Source organism: Schistocerca cancellata, chromosome 3 (assembly GCF_023864275.1).
Source record: "Schistocerca cancellata isolate TAMUIC-IGC-003103 chromosome 3, iqSchCanc2.1, whole genome shotgun sequence".
NCBI classification, from domain to species: Eukaryota; Metazoa; Arthropoda; class Insecta; order Orthoptera; family Acrididae; genus Schistocerca; species Schistocerca cancellata.
Genome location: NC_064628.1, coordinates 644,139,562 through 644,158,973, shown reverse-complemented (window position 1 = coordinate 644,158,973; position 19,412 = coordinate 644,139,562). Strand labels below are relative to the sequence as shown.

Here is a 19,412-nt window from a genome sequence, read left to right as displayed (position 1 = left end):
TGAAGCACCACATCTCAAATGCTTCGATTCTCTTCTATTCCGGTTTCCCCAATGTCCATGTTTCACTACCATACAGTGGTTTGATACTAGTAGGCTTCTGCTGACCAGGAATGCTCTTTTGCCAGTGCTAGTCTACTTTTGAAGTCCTCCTTGCTCCTTCCGTCATTGCTTATTTTGCTGCCTAGGTAGTAGAATTCCTTAACTTCATCTACTAAGTGACCATCAATCCTGATGTTAAGTTTCGCGCTGTTCTCATTTCTGTTACTTCTCATTACTTTCGTCTTTCTTAGGTTTACTCTCAATCCGTATTTTGTATTCATTAGATTGCTCATTCCTCTCAGCTGGTTGTTTAATTATTCTTCGCTTTCACTCAGGATAGCAATGACATCAGCAAATCGTATCGTTGATATATATTCACCTTAAATTTTAAAACCACTCCTGAAACTTTCTTTTATATACATCATTGCTTCTTTGATACATAGATTGAATAGTCGGGGCGAAAGACTACATCCCTGACTCTCACCCTTTTTGATCCGAGCACTTCTTTCTTGATCGTCCATTCTTATTAGTCCCTCTTGACTCTTGTACACATTGCATATTACCCGTCTCTCCCTACATATATCTTACCCCTATTTTTCTCAGAATTTCGAACATCTCGCACCATTTTACATTCTCTAACGCTTTTACCAGGTCCATAAATCCTATGAACGTGTCTTCAATTTCCTTTTCCATTCTTCTGTATATTATTCTTGTCAGCAACTTGGATGCATGAGCTGTTGAGCTGATTGTGCGATCATTCTCGCATTTCTCAGCTCTTGCAGTCTTCGCAGCTGTGTGGATGATATTTTTCCGAATGTTGGGTGGTATGTCGCCAGACTCATATATTCTACACAGCAACGTGAATAGTCATTTTGTTGCCACTTTCCCCAATTACTAGAAATTCTGATGGAATGTTGACTATCGTTTCTGCCTTATTTGCTCGTAAGTCCTCCAAAGCTCTCTTAAATTCCTTATTCTAATACTGGCTCCCCTATCTCTTCTGAATCGACTATTGCTTTTCCTATCACATCAGACAAATCTTCCCCCTTATACCTTATAGAGGCCTTCAATGTACTCTTTCCAATATCCGCTCTCTGTTTTGCATTTAATAGTGGAATTTCCGTTGCACTCCCGATGTTTATTCCCTTGCTTTTAATTCCAGCGAATGTTATTTTGACTTTCCCATACGCTGAGTCAGTGGTTCCGACAATCATTTCTTTTTCGATATCTTCCCATTTTTCCTGGAACCATTTCATCTTAGCTTCCCTGCACTTCCTATTTACTTCATTTCTCAGCGACTAATATTTCTGTATTCCTGAATTTCCCTGAACTTTTTGTACTTCCTTCTTTCATCGATCTAATGGAGTATTTCTTCTGCTACCCGTAGTTTCTTCGCAGTTACCCATGTTTTTCGTTCCAACTTCTGTGATTGCCCTTTTTAGAGATGTCCATTCCTCTTCACCTGTACTGCCTACTGAGCTATTCCTAATTGCTGTATTTATAGCCTTAGAGAATATCAGTTTTCAGATTGTTACTGGAGATGTAAAGATTTTGAGAAGTAAATTCGTTACTCACTGAAACAAGCAAAATATGTGTGTGAAATCTTATGGGACTTAACTGCTATGGTCATCAGTCCCTAAGCTTACCGACTACTTAACCTAAATTATCCTAAGGACAAACACACAAACCCATGCCCGAAGGAGGACTCGAACCTCCGCCGGGACCAGCCGCACAGTCCATGACTGCAGCGCCTAAGACCGCTCGGCTAATCCCGCGAGGGAAATAAACAAAAAGGAGAAAATTTTCTTAGAGTAAAAATGAAGGAGTCAGTTAAAATTATTTACGACAAACCTCGAATTAGAATATAGGTAAGATTTTCTTGTAACTGTGCTTGTATGACGTATTTGTTTCATACCTTTGTGAATATGTTCACGTATATTTGTAAACCTGTGAAAACAAATCTTACACTGTAACAGATGTGTCAGGAAGTGCAAACATGTGTGAAAAATATGTTCATGTACATTTTGTAAACCTGTGAAAACCAATCTCATACGACGTCAGACGTGTTAGAAAGTGCAAGTAAGTGTAAAAGAGCGCTACGTGAGTTGTGCAACGTATCTCAAAGATGTGGAGTTGTCACCCAGTGGTTAAAAAATTGTGCTATGCTGCGATGCAAGTTCGCAATCACCAAGCGACTCTTCAATGCTGTGCGACGATTCAAGTTCCGAATCTCCAAATGATTCGCCATCTGCAATACAGAAAGTTTAACGAATCTGCAGTGCCACGCTGAATAAGAACAGTGGCATGCGTGTGCTAACGGAAAGGCGAATATTCGCGAAAATGTCGATGGGGCTGGTCCAGCAGGGTCCTTCGGCTTCACGATGCATCGGAGACCATCTTAGCTCACGATATCCGTTGGCAGATGTAAGTAGTTACCCTGAATGGAGACTGCTAACTGTTCACATTCCATCACGTGCGCGAGTAATGCTCTACGTGGTGTGGAAAACAATAGCCGCGAGGAACTTTTAAACAATGGAGCCAGCTCACGCCGACGATTCAAAGACAATCGAAAAACACGGGACAGAGAGGACACAAATTTCTGTTGCAAACTAAAGGAGAGAAACGCAATTTTCATATGTGTAAACAAAGATAAATATTTAACTGAAGCCGGCCGTGGTGGTGTAGTGTAACGACGTAAGGTTTTTATAAATGATTTTCTTTTTATATATGACCATGTGCAGACTTCGTCACCTACGTCAGTTACAACCCACTTCAAAATTATTTATATTCTTTTTAAATTGTCTCAGAATGGTTCTTGAACGAAACTGTAAAACATCATTTGAGTCGTATGCACAGAATTACGTCACTCGGGTCAATTGGTTTTCGTAAACTTTATCAATTTTTGACGTCGTTTGTTTCTCCTCCGAAATTATATTGACACACGTTATCTTGATTTAATCGATATTAGAATCACACATTGAATAAACTTTTGAGATTCAAAGTTGCGATGACCGCTGTCAAAATTCAATAATCTTGTCAAATATATTATTAATCAATTCACATAATTCTTCATAAATAAATCCTCAGAACACGTATTTCAACTTTAGTAGCATTCACTAGTTTATTGTCTTCCTACATACAGATGTGAACCTGAACCTTGACATTTTCAACAAGATTAAACTCTCTATGACGTCATTGTTGTACAAAAGAATTACATATTTTTTCATTTATCAATTTTTAGAAGCACGACGCAACAACTCGGTTCCAGGATCTTCTGTTGCTCTTTGGCTGTCGACCCGCGACGTACAGTGGCCAGCAATTTTCTCTCTGGTCCCGGCAGCGAAGATGCTGTCTCCGTTCGTTGCGCCGCCCTCTCCGTTCATGAAACATTAAAAAAAATACAAAACTTTAGGCAATTCACAGCTATTACAAAATATTACAAAAATACATAAACAAAAACTAAATTAAACTTATATTCACCTGCAAACTGGGCTGACACTGGTGGATGGGTGACGCTTCAATTTCGTCCCACTACAGTGGCCGTGCGGTTCTAGGCGCTGCAGTCCGGAACCGCGGGACTGCTACGGTCGCAGGTTCGAATCCTGCCTCGGGCGTGGATGTGTGTGATGTCCTTAGGTTAGTTAGGTTTAAGTAGTTCTAAGTTCTAGGGGACTGATGACCTAAGATGTTAAGTCGCATGGTGCTCAGAGCCATTTGAACCATTTAACTGAATGTGAAAAATGATAACATGATGTGTAACAAAATTTGTAATATTTTCCTTATATGTGTAAAGTAATTGATTTATTTGTAATTTTAATATAGTGGAAATTTTTTTTTGGAAAATAAGACAATCTTTTATAAAAACGAGTTTTCCACGTAGCTGACACACATTAGTCAAACAGTATATTAAAGAATAATAGACAAATATGCCAATAGCTGAACGGCCAAAATAAAAGTTTCTGACTCTTTAGCCATGAAAACAGATGACTGCACATTACCTCTGAGGTTAAAAAAATGTATAAATTTATACAAATTAATAAGAGAAGGAATATTTGTCCTGTGAGCTATGTCTATGAGTTCACAGCCAACAATAGGGGGCAGGTATAACGGCACTTCCTAATTATTTCCAGAGATATATGCATAAGATAAAAAAGGAAGTAATGCGCTACAGCAGAGATGCTGTTAGATGTGACTGTCACTATTTCCTCTTTTTTAAGTCGACAGATGAGTGGAGTCTGTGGTGTGTCTTCATGAACAGAGTTGTTGTTGTTGTTGTTGTGGTCTTCAGTCCTGAGACTGGTTTGATGCAGCTCTCCATGCTACTCTATCCTGTGCAAGTTTCTTCATCTCCCAGTACCTACTGCAGCCTACATCCTTCTGAATCTGTTTAGTATATTCATTTCTTGGTCTCCCTCTACGATTTTTACCCTCCACGCTGCCCTCCAGTACTAAATTGGTGATACCTGGATGCCTCTGAACATGTCCTACCAACCGATCCCTTCTTCTAGTCAAGTTGTGCCACAAACTCCTCTTCTCCCCAATTCTGTTCAATACCTCCTCATTAGTTATGTGATCTACCCATCTAATCTTCAGCATTCTTCTGTAGCACCACATTTCGAAAGCTTCTATTCTCTTCTTGTCCAAACTATTTATCGTCCATATTTCATTTCCATACATGGCTACACTCCATACAAATACTTTCAGAAACGACTTCCTGACACTTAAATCAATACTCGAAGTTAACAAATTTCTTTTCTTCAGAAACGCTTTCCTTGTCATTACCAGTGTACATTTTATATCTTCTCTACTTCGACCATCATGTTATTTTGCTCCCCAAATAGCAAAACTCCTTTACTACTTTAAGTGTCTCATGTCCTAATCTAATTCCTTCAGCATCACCCGATTTAATTCGACTATATTCCATTATCCTCGTTTTGCTTTTGTTGATGTTCATCATGTACCCTCCTTTCAAGACACTGTCCATTCCGTTCAACTGCTCTTCCAAGTCCTTTGCTGTCTCTGACAGAATTACAATGTCATCGGCAAACCTCAAAGTTTTTATTTCTTCTCCATGGATTTTAATACCTACTCTGAACTTTTCTTTTGTTTCCTTTACTGCTTGCTCAATATACAGATTGAATAGCATCGGGGAGAGGCTACAACCCTGTCTCACTCCCTTCCCAACCACTGCTTCCCTTTCATGTCCCTCGACTCTTATAACTGCCATCTGGTTTCTGTACAAATTGTAAATAGCCTTTCGCTCCCTGTATTTTACCCCTGCCACCTTCAGAATTTGAAAGAGAGTATTCCAGTCAACATTGTCAAAAGCTTTCTCTAAGTCTACAAATGCTAGAAACGTAGGTTTACCTGTCGTTAATCTTTCTTCTAAGATAAGTCGTAGGGTCAGTATTGCCTCACGTGTTCCAACATTTCTACGGAATCCAAACTGATCTTCCCCGAGGTCAGCTTCAACCAGTTTTTCCATGAACAGAGTATGTGAACATTTTTATTGCTTTTCCTGTTGTAACTGATTTCTGGATAAGTTTTTATTTTGGGTTCACATAAAAGTGAAGTGAAACACAGTGCCTTTCTATTTACTTAACAAACAGTTCATCTCAACGCATCTAAATAGAAATTCCTTTCATAAGGCGACACAGGCAACGATTAGCAACTTCTACGGTGGCTATATTTGAGACGACCATAGCAGCAGAAAGATGTAAAGTTTCCCAGTAAGAAGAAAGTATAAGTAAGAACATTTACCATTACATTTCCTAGGAAGTATATTTCAGATATGTTTCATGGTGTCTGTTTGACAGCCAGGCGTAAAAGAGTTTCATTACCTTCAATTTATGACTTCGCAGTTAAAAGTCGTATGACGTCTTCAATTCAAAATCTCTACCTCATTATCCACCCAGTAAGTAGTAAAAAAATAGAACAGAATACACACGGCTCAATACCACATATTTTTAATGTCCTCTCTAAAGTCGCATGGTGGAAAACATCTTTTTTCGCGAAATGACAATCACATAGTAGCTGAACTACAAGTTTCCTTAGAAAACAGATGAAACTTTGGGGCTAAATTCGCCTGAGCTGTAGCTGAAATAAATGTGAAATGTATTCAATATATGTGAAATACATATGTGTGGGAAATATCATTTGCGTACATGGACGAAGCAGTGGGCAAAAAGCTGCTATTTCAGTTAATTCAGAATTAAACTCTAGAGCACTCAAGTATAGCGGCAATTTTAGAATGCAGTGTGTAGCCAAAGGGAAAAACACTGGTCTGAACAAGCATTTCACTCGAAAACGTTTCACGCACCAGAGTATCAGCGATTTCCTGAACACAATCTACGATTGGTGTGCGTGTATGTGATTTGCGCAGGTTTGAGCAAAGGAACTAAAGGTTTGCGCACATCTACTATCAGCTCAAATTTCTGGTCAATATGGTACGATTTAACTGTGCAGTTATGATGTGCTTAGACATTCTCATAAACAGATCGTTGCTAGTGCACCGGCCTTAACTGCTTCCACGACTAACAAGGGACATTTGTCATGCATACCCGACACTTAATGATGCTGGCACAGTGCAGGGTACATGTTGCGGACAAAGAAGTTAATACGGGAAATGTCGTCCAGGGCAGGTTATTGACGGCATTGCTCACTTTGAGTGGGCAATAAGTGGAGTTCAAAGAAGTTAACAACAATGCCTTAGCTACCTGGGCGAAGAAGTTTAAAACAACGGTGTCCGGGCAGTTTCGTAACTTTCAGAGCCTACTTGTTTAACGTGTAGTGAACGTGCTCTTTCGACGGCAATGCATGGAGTGGTTTCAAGAAACAGAAATGCTGCTGTAATTATAAAACAGAGACGACAATGCATGAAAAAGTCCAGAGAGCATTTGCAGAACAAAGCAGCTAAAATAATGAGGCTGTAATCAAGCAGATTTCCATCAGTTAACAAAGGAAGAACTGTACACGTTCATCAGATGTTGGCCATACTCGAAGGCCTTCTCGAAATCTGACTGACTGTGGTCAAAGAAGTTGAGAACGGCACGCATAAGCTCTGAAAGTACCAGTTTGACTACAACTTCCTTGTAAAACGTATAGTGTATCTGAAGAATATAAAATTATACCACTGGTTAGTCTAAATGTATGTGTGAAGTAAGTCTGAAAGTAGTTTTTTTACCATTATACTTTCATGAAATGACGGTATGAGGGTCCAGAGACCTTTTCAAGTCTCAAACATCTATGATGCATTCATCCATACTGAAGTGACGAATGAAAATTTGTACCAAGGCTGGGATTCAAACTCATGTCTCCTGCTCACTAGGTAGATATGCTAACCAGCGCGCCACCCTGGAACAGTGGCTTTGCATTACTGTGTGGGATACCCTAGCATGCTTCACCTCCACAATCCAAAATTCCTGGTGAAGTGCTGTTCCAAAACAGTTGGAGAGACTCTGTAATGATGTTCGAGTTTAGCAGGAATACCAAGTGGGCTGAGTGGTGACTAGAAATTTGGCTTCTTGAGGGAGGCGTGCTAGGGTAGTCTGTGCAGTTGTGCAAAGCTACTGTGCCAGAGTGGTGTAAACGTTAGCTCATCTGGCTAATGAGCAGGAAACGCAGATAGGACTCCTGTTCTTGGTACAAATTTTCATTCGTCGCTTCAGTCTGCATATTCATTTGTTTCAAGCGCTTATGCCTGGGTTTCTGTCAGGATCCCCCATTTCGTTCCATACTGAGATGCTATTCCAATACAGGTGGAAAGCCTCTGCAATGCTGTTAGAGTTTAGGGGGAATACCAAGTGGGCTGAGGCGTGAATGGGGATTTGGATTGAGGAGGCTGGCATGCTGATGTAGTCAATGCAGTTGTGACAGGATGGCTTAGTGGTTAGCACAGCTACCTAGGGAGCAGGAGTCCCGGTTTCGAATCGCGACCTTGGTACAAATTGAGTACAAAAAAGGGAAAAGGATGTAAGTGCCAAAAATTAAAAAAAATGACTTTTATAGTGAAAAGAGTTGTATAAACAAAGCGTAATGAAACGAGAAAGGTTGAAAGTGCCAGAAAAATTCCTGCTAGATTCAAGATCAGTTCGAAGATAGCAGCACTGTGCAAGCGCCAGCGGGGCTGAGATGGGAGAGGATGTAAGTCCCACCGCCATGATGTATGTGCCTCAGCTACACAGTTGCTTTAGTTGGTAACAGTACGTTGACACGGCAGTGATTTCGGTCGTTTCACGAGTTTGTTTTAGAGTGTTCTTCGGTTGTGTGTTTAGTGTACCAACCAGAAAAAAGGGCCAGCCGTACATTAGCAGTCGTGGGAAAGACATACCCGCAAAAGAAACATCAGTAGAACAGGCAAGCTGCTCCTGTAAGTAAAAGTGTAAAAACATAAGCAGTGAACAAAAACAGCTATTGTGAAGTGAATAAAAAGTCAAAATATTATGTATATAGCTGAGACACCCAAAATAAATTTAGACATCTGATTCAGTTTTTGGTTCTAGGGGACTGATGACCTCAGATGTTAAGTCCCATAGTGCTCAGAGCCATTTGAACCATTTTTTTAAGCCACCAATCACTTCATTCGACATACCTGAAAGCAAAATCACATTTTCCCTACACAAAATCCCCATTTACAAACTTTCATGAACTCATGCGCCTAAAACAAATTGCAGTCCTAAACAACAAGCAAAAAGAGGCCCACAATTTAATAAATTTTGCATTACAGCTAAATACTGTCCCAGTGGTTTCATTTCTGTAATAGTTATAAAAGCTATAGTACATATTCAAATTTACATCACAGTAGCTTAGACACACTTGTTTACGCAGCCAATAATCTCCTCAATATTGCTAATATAAAAAAAACCGCATGTCGGAATCACCTACAATCACACAGCAGTCTCCGCGCTGACTGCTCCTTTGCATACTACGACTGCTACAGAGCACTGCATTCGTGGAAGTACCTCAGAGTGCCACTAGAAGTCTCCGTCTTGCACTAGAGTCGGTGGTTTCATATGTAAAGCACCGGTACGTCAAATTCAATAAATAAATAAATAAAAATAATTAAAAATTATTAAAATAGTGGTTTTAGGCAGAAACCACAGGGTCTCAAAGGGTTAAGCAGTGGACGTGCGGCCGTAGTGAGTCAGCGTCGTTGTGCCACAAATGGGAATGGAATAATATTTCTCCATCAAGCGTTCAAGACTTTCTCCAGAATATATGTCCGAAAGAAGAGATACCATCTTCATATAATTAAGGCTGACCGGCCATTGACCTCCTTCTCCTGTGCTGGTTGCACACGTATTGTCTGAACTTTTACGGGACTCTGTAAGATTGTCTGCCGCGAGTAATGAGTGTAACGGGCAGGGGCACTACGAATGTAGTGTGTGGACATGTTGGGAATGTGGATCTCACGGGGAGCGTGCAAGCGATAAATCCCTGCAGTCGCATTATCCTCTGTGCCCTCGGTGGCTCAGATGGATAGAGCGTCTGCCATGTAAGCAGGAGATCCCGGGTTCGAGTCCTGGTCGGGGCACACATTTTAAACTGTCCCCGTTGATGTACCGGGTGATCAAAAAGTCAGTATAAATTTGAAAACTTAAAACCACGGATTAATGTAGAGAGAGAGGTAAAAATTGACACACATGCTTAGAATGACATGGGGTTTTATTAGAACCAAAAAAATACACACGTTCATAAAATGTTCGACAGATGGCGCTTCATCTGATCAGAATAGCAATAATTAGCATAACAAAGTAAGACAAAGCAAAGATGATGTTCTTTACAGGAAATGCTCCGTATGTCCACCATCATTCCTCAACAATAGCTGTAGTCGAGGAATAATGTTGTGAACAGCACTGTAAAGCATATCCGGAGTTATGGTGAGGCATTGACGTCGGATGCCGTCTTTCGGCATCCCTAGAGATGTCGGTCGATCACGATACACTTGCGACTTCAGGTAACCCCAAAGCCAATAATCGCACGGACTGAGATCTGGGAAACTGGGAGGCCACATATCACGAAAGTGGCGGCTGAGCACACAATCATCACCAAGCGACGCGCGCAAGAGATCTTTCACGCGTCAGTTTTGGGATGGAGCGCCATCCTGCATTAACATCGTACGTTCCAGCAGGTGTTTCTGATTCTCTCTCTTATTACAGCTCATTTTATACACGATTGTCATGCGCAGTCACTTACGTTTTGGGTGTCCAGCGCCATCTGTCGGACACTTTGTGAGCTTTGTTTTGTTTTGGTTCTAATAAAACCCCACGTCATTCCAAACATGTGTGTCAATTTTTACCTCTCTGTCAACATTATTCCGTGGTTTATTAAGTTTTCAAATTTATACTGACTTTTTGATCACCCGGTACGTCAACGCCTGTCGACAGCTTAGGGTCTTGATTTAATTATCATTTCATTTCTCCAGAATGTTTTGAAGAAGAGAAAAGTGTGTGCAGAGCCTGTTCCGTATATCTACATCTACATCTACATCCATACTCCGCAAGCCACCTGACGGTGTGTGGCGGAGGGTACCCTGAGTACCTCTATCGGTTCTCCCTTCTATTCCTGTCTCGTATTGTTCGTGGAAAGAAGGATTGTCGGTATGCTTCTGTGTGGGCTCTAATCTCTCTGACTTTATCCTCATGGTCTCTTCGCGAGATGTACGTAGGAGGGAGCAATATACTGCTTGACTCTTCGGTGAAGGTATGTTCTCGAAACTTTAACAAAAGCCCGTACCGAGCTACTGAGCGTCTCTCCTGCAGAGTCTTCCACTGAAGTTTATCTATCATCTCCGTAACGCTTTCGCGATTACTAAATGATCCTGTAACGAAGCGCGCTGCTCTCCGTTGGATCTTGTCTATCTCTTCTATCAACCCTATCCGGTACGGATCCCACACTGCTGAGCAGTATTCAAGCATTGGGCGAACAAGCGTACTGTAACGTACTTCCTTTGTTTTCGGATTGCATTTCCTTAGGATTCTTCCAATGAATCTCAGTCTGGCATCTACTTTACGGACTATCAACTTTATATGATCATTCCATTTTAAATCACTCCTAATGCGTACTCCCAGATAATTTATGGAATTAACTGCTTCCAGCTGCTGACCTGCTATTTTGTAGCTAAATGATAAGGGATCTATCTTTCTATGTATTCGCAGCACATTACACTTGTCTACATTGAGATTCAATTGGCATTCCCTGCACCATGCGTCAATTCGCTGCAGATCCTCCTGCATTTCAGTACAATTTTCCATCGTTACAACCTCTCGATACACCACAGCACCATCTGCAAAAAGCCTCAGTGAACTTCCGATGTCATCCACAAGGTCATTTATGTATATTGTGAATAGCAACGGTCCGCTGCGGCACACCTGAAATCACTCTTACTTCGGAAGACTTCTCTCCATTGTGAATGACATGCTGCGTTCTGTTATCTAGGAACTGTTCGATCCAATCCCACAATTGGTGTGATAGTCCATATGCCCTTACCTTGGCTGACGAACAAAAACGACGACTCGAGGACGCCTGCCGCGACTTGATTGAATGCAAAACGGGGACGATTCTTTTTGTGGGAAAAAAATCATCACGGGTTGTTAACACGAACCTAATACGACAAAGTGCAGAAATTCACACAAATGGTCAACATTTTGACGACATAACTAACCGTAGGACTTTTCTGACAGTTTCACACTGTTGTGCGAACTTTTACTAAAGTGGAGGGAAACTACGTGGAATAGCTGAAGCATTAAACCACGAACGTAGCTTTCCCGAATTTTTTTTTACTAAACCAGTGTCGGAACTTTTTGGGGTGACGATTGGTGCGCTCGGTCGGTTGCCGAGTTGGGGCGTGCCGCGCGGCTGACGGCGGACGGGCAGCGCGCAGCCCAGAGCCCGGAGCCCGGAGGCCGCTGGCTGCTGGCTGCTGGCTGCTGGCTGGTGCTGGATGGCCCTCGCGGTTCCCACGGCAGGCGGCCAGCGCAGGGTCGCCGACCTTCGCCGCGCCTCGCCTCGCCTCTGCCTCTGCCTGTGCTGCCTGCCGGCTTTTGTCAGCCCCACACCCAGCCCGGGCCACCTACCGAATGCGAACACCGACACTGGACACCTGCCAAGGTCACTCACTCCGCACGCGACCAGCCCTCAACCACCAGTCACGTTGAAACTGACTCACTTTTATCAACAGCAATTAGCTTGTTCGCTTTATCATCTTCAGTTTCCACGTGCTGTCTGTGATAACTTGTTCGTGTATGAACGGGCAATTTTGTTGTTGTTGTGGTCTTCAGTCCTAAGACTGGTTTCATGCAGCTCTCCATGCTACTCTATCCTGTGCAAGCTTCTTCATCTCCCAGTACTTACTGCAACGTACATCCTTCTGAACCTGCTTAGTGTATTCATCTCTTGGTCTCCCTCTACGATTTTTACCCTCCACGCTGCCCTCCAAAGCTAAATTTGTGATCCCTTAATGCCTCAGAACATGTCCTACCAACCGATCCCTTCTTCTTGTCAAGTTGTGCCACAAACTCATCTTCTCCCCAATTCTATTCACTACTTCCTCATTAGTTATGTGATCTACCCATCTTATCTTTAGCATTCTTCTGTAGCACCACATTTCGAAAGCTGCTATTCTCTTCTTGTCTAAACTATTTATCGTCCATGTTTCACTTCCATACATGGCTACACTCCATACAAATACTTTCAGAAACGACTTCCTGAGACTTAAATCTATACTCGATGTTAACAAATTTCTCTTCTTCAGAAACGCTTTTGTTGCCATTACCAGTCTACATTTTATATCCTCTCTACTTCTACATCTACATCTACATCTACATTTATACTCCGCAAGCCACCCAACGGTGTGTGGCGGAGGCCACTTTACGTGCCACTGTCATTACCTCCCTTTCCTGTTCCAGTCGCGTATGGTTCGCGGGAAGAACGACTGTCTGAAAGCCTCCGTGCGCGCTCTAATCTCTCTAATTTTACATTCGTGATCTCCTCGGGAGGTATAAGTAGGGGGAAGCAATATATTCGATACCTCATCCAGAAACGCACCCTCTCGAAACCTGGCGAGCAAGCTACACCGCGATGCAGAGCGCCTCTCTTGCAGAGTCTGCCACTTGAGTTTGTTAAACATCTCCGTAACGCTATCACGGTTACCAAATAACCCTGTGACGAAACGCGCCGCTCTTCTTTGGATCTTCTCTATCTCCTCCGTCAACCCGATCTGGTACGGATCCCACACTGATGCGCAATACTCAAGTATAGGTCGAACGAGTGTTTTGTAAGCCACCTCCTTTGTTGATGGATTACATTTTCTAAGGACTCTCCCAATGAATTTCAACCTGGTAACCGCCTTACCAACAATTAATTTTATATGATCATTCCACTTCAAATCGTTCCGCACGCATACTCCCAGATATTTTACAGAAGTAACTGCTACCAGTGTTTGTTCTGCTATCATATAATCATACAATAAAGGATCCTTCTTTCTATGTATTCTCAATACATTACATTTGTCTATGTTAAGGGACAGTTGCCACTCCCTGCACCAAGTGCTTATCCGCTGCAGATCTTCCTGCATTACGCTACAATTTTCTAATGCTGCAACTTCTCTGTATACTACAGCATCATCCGCGAAAAGCCGCATGGAACTTCCGATACTATCTACTAGGTCATTTATATATATTGTGAAAAGCAATGGTCCCATAACACTCCCCTGTGGCACGCCAGAGGTTACTTTAACGTCTGTAGACGTCTCTCCATTGATAACAACATGCTGTGTTCTGTTTGCTAAAATCTCTTCAATCCAGCCACACAGCTGGTCTGATATTCCGTAGGCTCTTACTTTGTTTATCAGGCGACAGTGCGGAACTGTATCGAACGCCTTCCGGAAGTCAAGGAAAATAGCATCTACCTGGGAGCCTGTATCTAATATTTTCTGGGTCTCATGAACAAATAAAGTGAGTTGGGTCTCACACAATCGCTGTTTCCGGAATCCATGTTGATTCCTACATAGTAGATTCTGGGTTTCCAAAAACGACATGATACTCGAGCAAAAAACATGTTCTAAAATTCTACAACAGATCGACGTCAGAGATATAGTCTATAGTTTTGCGCATCTGCTCGACGACCCTTCTTGAAGACTGGGACTACCTGTGCTCTTTTCCAATCATTTGGAACCTTCCGTTCATCTAGAGACTTCCAGTAAACGGCTGTTAGAAGGGGGGCAAGTTCTTTCGCGTACTCTGTGTAGAATCGAATTGGTATCCCGTGAGGTCCAGTGGACTTTCCTCTGTTGAGTGATTCCAGTTGCTTTTCTATTCCTTGGACACTTATTTCGATGTCAGCCATTTTTTCGTTTGTGCGAGGATTTAGAGAAGGAACTGCAGTGCTGTCTTCCTCTGTGAAACTGCTTTGGAAAAAGGTGTTTAGTATTTCAGCTTTACGCGTGTCATCCTCTGTTTCAATGCCTTCATCATCCCGGAGTGTCTGGATATGCTGTTTCGATCCACTTACTGATTTAACGTAAGACCAGAACTTCCTAGGATTTTCTGTCAAGTCGGTACATAGAATTTTACTTTCGAATTCGCTGAACGCTTCACGCATAGCCCTCCTTACGCTAACTTTGACATCGTTTAGCTTCTGTTTGTCTGAGAGGTTTTGGCTGCGTTTAAACTTTGAGTGAAGCTCTCTTTGCTTTCGCAGTAGTTTCCTAACTTTGTTGTTGTACCACGGTGGGTTTTTCCCGTCCCTCACAGTTTTACTCGGCACGTACCTGTCTAAAACGCATTTTACGATTGCCCTGAACTTTTTCCATAAACACTCAACATTGTCAGTGTCTGAACAGAAATTTTCGTTTTGATCTGTTAGGTAGTCTGAAATCTGCCTTCTATTACTCTTGCTAAACAGATAAACCTTCCTCCCTTTTTTTATATTCCTATTAACTTCCATATTCAGGGATGCTGCAACGGCCTTATGATCACTGATTCCCTGTTCTGCGCTTACAGAGTCGAAAAGTTCGGGTCTGTTTGTTATCAGTAGGTCCAAGATGTTATCTCCACGAGTCGGTTCTCTGTTTAATTGCTCGAGGTAATTTTCGGATAGTGCACTCAGTAAAATGTCACTCGATGCTCTGTCCCTACCACCCGTCCTAAACATCTGAGTGCCCCAGTCTATATCTGGTAAATTGAAATCTCCACCTAAGACTATAACATGCTGAGAAAATTTATGTGAAATGTATTCCAAATTTTCTCTCAGTTGTTCAGCCACTAATGCTGCAGAGTCGACCATCATCAGTTATTTTGCTCCCCAAATAGCAAAACTCCTTTACTACTTTAATTGTCTCATTTCCTAAACTAATTCCCTCAGCATCACCAGTCTTAAATCGACTACATTCCATTATCCTCGTTTTACTTTTGTTGATGTTCATCTTATATCCTCCTTTCAAGACACTGTCCATTCCGTTCAACTGCTCTTCCAAGTCCTTTGCTGTCTCTGACAGAATTACAGTGTCATCGGCGAACCTCAACGTTTTTACTTCTTCTCCATGGACTTTAGTACCTACTCCAAATTTTTCTTTTGTTTCCTTTACTGATAGCTCAATATACAGATTGAATAACATCGGGGAGAGGCTACAACCCTGTCTCACTCCCTTCCCAACCGCTGCTTCCCTTTCATGTGCCTCGACTCTTATAACTGCCATCTGGTTTCTGTACAAATTGTAAATAGCCTTTCGCTCCCAGTATTTTAGCCCTGCCACCTTTAGAATTTGAAAGAGAGTATCCAGTCAACATTGTCAAAAGCTTTCTCTAAGTCTACAAATGCTAGAAACGTAGGTTTGCCTTTCCTTAATCTATTTTCTAAGATAAGTCGTAGGGTCAGTATTGCATCACGTGTTCCAACATTTCTGCGGAATCCAAACTAATCTTCACCGAGGTCGGCTTCTACCAGTTTTTCCATTCGTCTGTAAAGAATTCGCGTTAGTATGTTGCAGCTGTGACTTATTAAACTGATTGTTCGGTAATTTTCACATCTGTCAACACCTGCTTTCTTTGGCATTGGAATTATTATATTCTTCTTGAAGTCTGAGGGTATTTCGCCTGCCTCATACATTAAACAGGAATAAAAAAAACAAACAATTTCAATCTCAGCTGATTTAGTGCGTGAAGCGCGAGTTAAGCCAATAACTAGGTAAACTAAATTTGAATCTGTCTGGCATTAAACAGGAATAAAAAAAAACAATGTTTTATATGTTTAAATTACAGCAATTAGGAATTCCAAATCTTTCCCTTTTCTAGGCGGAGGCTGAGCCAGAAACACAGAATGCCACAAAAACACATTTTTACTGTGAAATCTTACAGGGCACCCGGAAGCAGTAACAGACAAGGGGTCGGAACCCACAAATAACACAGGCTAAGAATGAGGCCGGGAGCACATCCTCCGAGATCTTGTTCACACTACGCTCACGACAAACTGTAGACATTCCGGCCGAACATCCGCTTGCGGTGGCTGCCAGAAGGACGAAGCAACCAACAGGCCCATGCCGTGCTTCTCACACAGGCACCTCAATTTGTACAAACATCTGGGCCAACACCAACTCCGGACTCCCCTCTCACTGCGAGGCTTGGCACAGTTTATACGAAACGCCTTCCAGGCAACCAGTCACCGCCGCAGGAGTTTCACGATTCGCAAACAGACCCAGCGTAACAGCCATCACACATGTTCTTACGCCCGAGCCACAACTCCGCCAGTCTCACCGGCCACCCCAAACCGACTGCCTCTCGCCGTCCCGCGCGCCCCAGCCGAAAACGGAAAGATGCTCATGCCCGGGGACGTGCCAAAGATAAGCCGATCGCTGATGATCGACCAGCGATCTGGCTCACTGGCTATAGAACACACAAGAGGAAAATTGAAGTTTCAAATTTCGCGTTTAACAACTAATTCCCCAGTCCTTTCAGTCAGACCACACAGGCATAGACAAGATGTGGTTTGGATTCAGAGGAGTAGTATCGACCACCATTGAGAGATATGTACCAAATAAATTAATAATGGATGGTATTGATCCCCCAATGGTACACAGAACAGGTCAGAACACTGTCGCAGAACCAATGAATGAATCATGCCAAATTTAAAACAACTCAAAATCTCCAAGATGGTCGAAATTTTACAAATTCAGTGTGTGCATCCATGGGTCCGGCTGAGCTCCTGGAAGGCACCGTGACGCACAAGGAGTATCCTGTACTAGTTCCAGACCACATACACCGCTTCACGACAGTCATGTTTGCCGACACCAATGGCATTTTTGAACATGACAATGCGTCATGTCACAAAACGAAGAATGCGATGGAATGATTCGAGGAACACAGTGGCGAATTCCAATTAATGTGCTGCGCTTCCCCCCCCCCCCCCCCCCCCCGCCTCCCCAACTCGCCAAATCTGAGCCCAATCGAAAACATTTGGGCTGTGATTGAACGCGGCATCAGAGCCAATCGTCCCCCTCCCCGGAATTAACGGGGATTAGGTGATTTGTATGATGTGGTGCCCACCCCCTCCACCCACCTACCAAGGCCTCATTGCTTCCATGCCAAGACACGTCGCCACTCTTATCCTTGCCAGAGGTGGACATACCGGCTGTTGTATATGTGGTCGTGGTGTTCTGGCTGATTAGCGCATTGCCTGCTACATTTTTATAGTATGGTACAGTATCACAGTTCTAAACATATGATTGAAAGACGCTACCTAATGAAATGTTGTTCTACGAAATTTGGGATGATAAGAGGCAGATATTTGCAGACTTGAAGCTGTGGAGGCAAGTCGTGGTCGTGGCTGAATAACTTGTTTTGCGCCTGTAAAATTAAAAAGCCTATGTTCTGCCGTAGTGGTCTATAAGTTCCACATAAAATATCCCGATAAAAGATAGAATACTAGTGCATAAAGCGCAAAAAGGATAATATAATTAAGTAATCTTACTGCCTTTCAGGTATTATTCGATACAGACACACATACTTAACGCAAGTGATACTCTTTGGCATCTGAAATTATTTACTGTTGTTAACAGAGTATTTTTCTCATCACTGAATCCAACCCTTCATCCCATGTGCATCATCTAAAATTGCGCCCAGTACGAAGTACAGGAATCAAGTCGTGGATTCAGTTATGGCTTATAATAATTAACTGTTCGCAGCTAGAAATACATCGTTCCCACTAAACATAATATCAGATGCCGAAAAATGCTGTTCTGGAATTCTCTAGGCAAACTTACCTTCTCGAAACAGAAAAAAAAAATACTAAAGTAATAGAAATCTTTGCTCGCAGTACAACTAGTACGACATGAGCAGTGGTTGTCATCGAGCTAATAACTGAGATGAAGGCACAAGATCTTTTCTCTTATTGTTCTTCAGCAAGGAGTTAGTGTAATGTCTCAAGGTTACACAGTAACACCATCATGAAAAGTACAATTGGATAAAGGAAATTGATGAAAGGAACGAAATATATACAAAAATATAACGTTTTCTCTTGACTTGTGATTATTAGCACCCAATGAATACAAACGATTTTACACATGACAATAAGATTAACATTACGCCACTATCACACTAAGATCTACTCTTCTGACGAGTAATGAAATATACGAGCTGCAAAAACCCTTTGGCAAATTAAATACTGGCTTACTAAACTAAATTACGAAGAAATACGGCATGTAAACAGAATAGAAACTGCCCCATACCAGTAGTTCAAAAATGTGTGTGAAATCTTATGGGACTTAACTGCTAAGGTCATCAGTCCCTAAGCTTACACACTACTTAACCTAAATTATCCTAAGGACAAGCACACACGCCCATGCCTGAGGGAGGACTCGAACCTCCGCCAGGATCAGCCGCTCAGCATACCAAAAGTAATTACGAATACCACTCTGCTATTTATTCTGCTTTAGTAACCATGGAATATTACTTTTCCAATATGGCTCACCAAGTCGTAAATCAGGAAACACTTTACCTTGTATTTCAGAGATGATGATGATGTTTGGTTTGTGGGGCGCTCAACTGCATGGTTATCAGCGCCCGTACAATTTCCCAACCTTTGCTCAGTCCAATTTCGCCACTTTCCTGGATGATGATGAAATGATGAGGACAACACAAACACCCAGTCATCTCGAGGCAGGTGAAAATCCCTGACCCCGCCGGGAATCGAACCCGGGACCCCGTGCTCGGGAAGCGAGAGCGCTACCGCGAGACCACGAGCGGCGGACCCTTGTATTTCAGAGTAGACGTATGGAGAATAATTGTGCACAATTCTTAATATCATTTGACGAATAAAAACCGTAAGATGCTTTCTGATATGGCTCTCCATTTTACTCGGTGTAATTCAACGGTCAAAAGCAC

At 42.3% G+C, this 19,412-nt stretch overlaps 1 non-coding gene across 1 annotated transcript; it reads left to right on the top strand.

Annotated features, from left to right (window-relative positions):
- Positions 1–9,496: 9,496 nt before the first annotated feature.
- On the top strand, positions 9,497–9,571 carry Trnat-ugu (transfer RNA threonine (anticodon UGU)). The gene has a single exon. It is a non-coding gene; the product is annotated as a tRNA-Thr (tRNA).
- Positions 9,572–19,412: the final 9,841 nt, after the last annotated feature.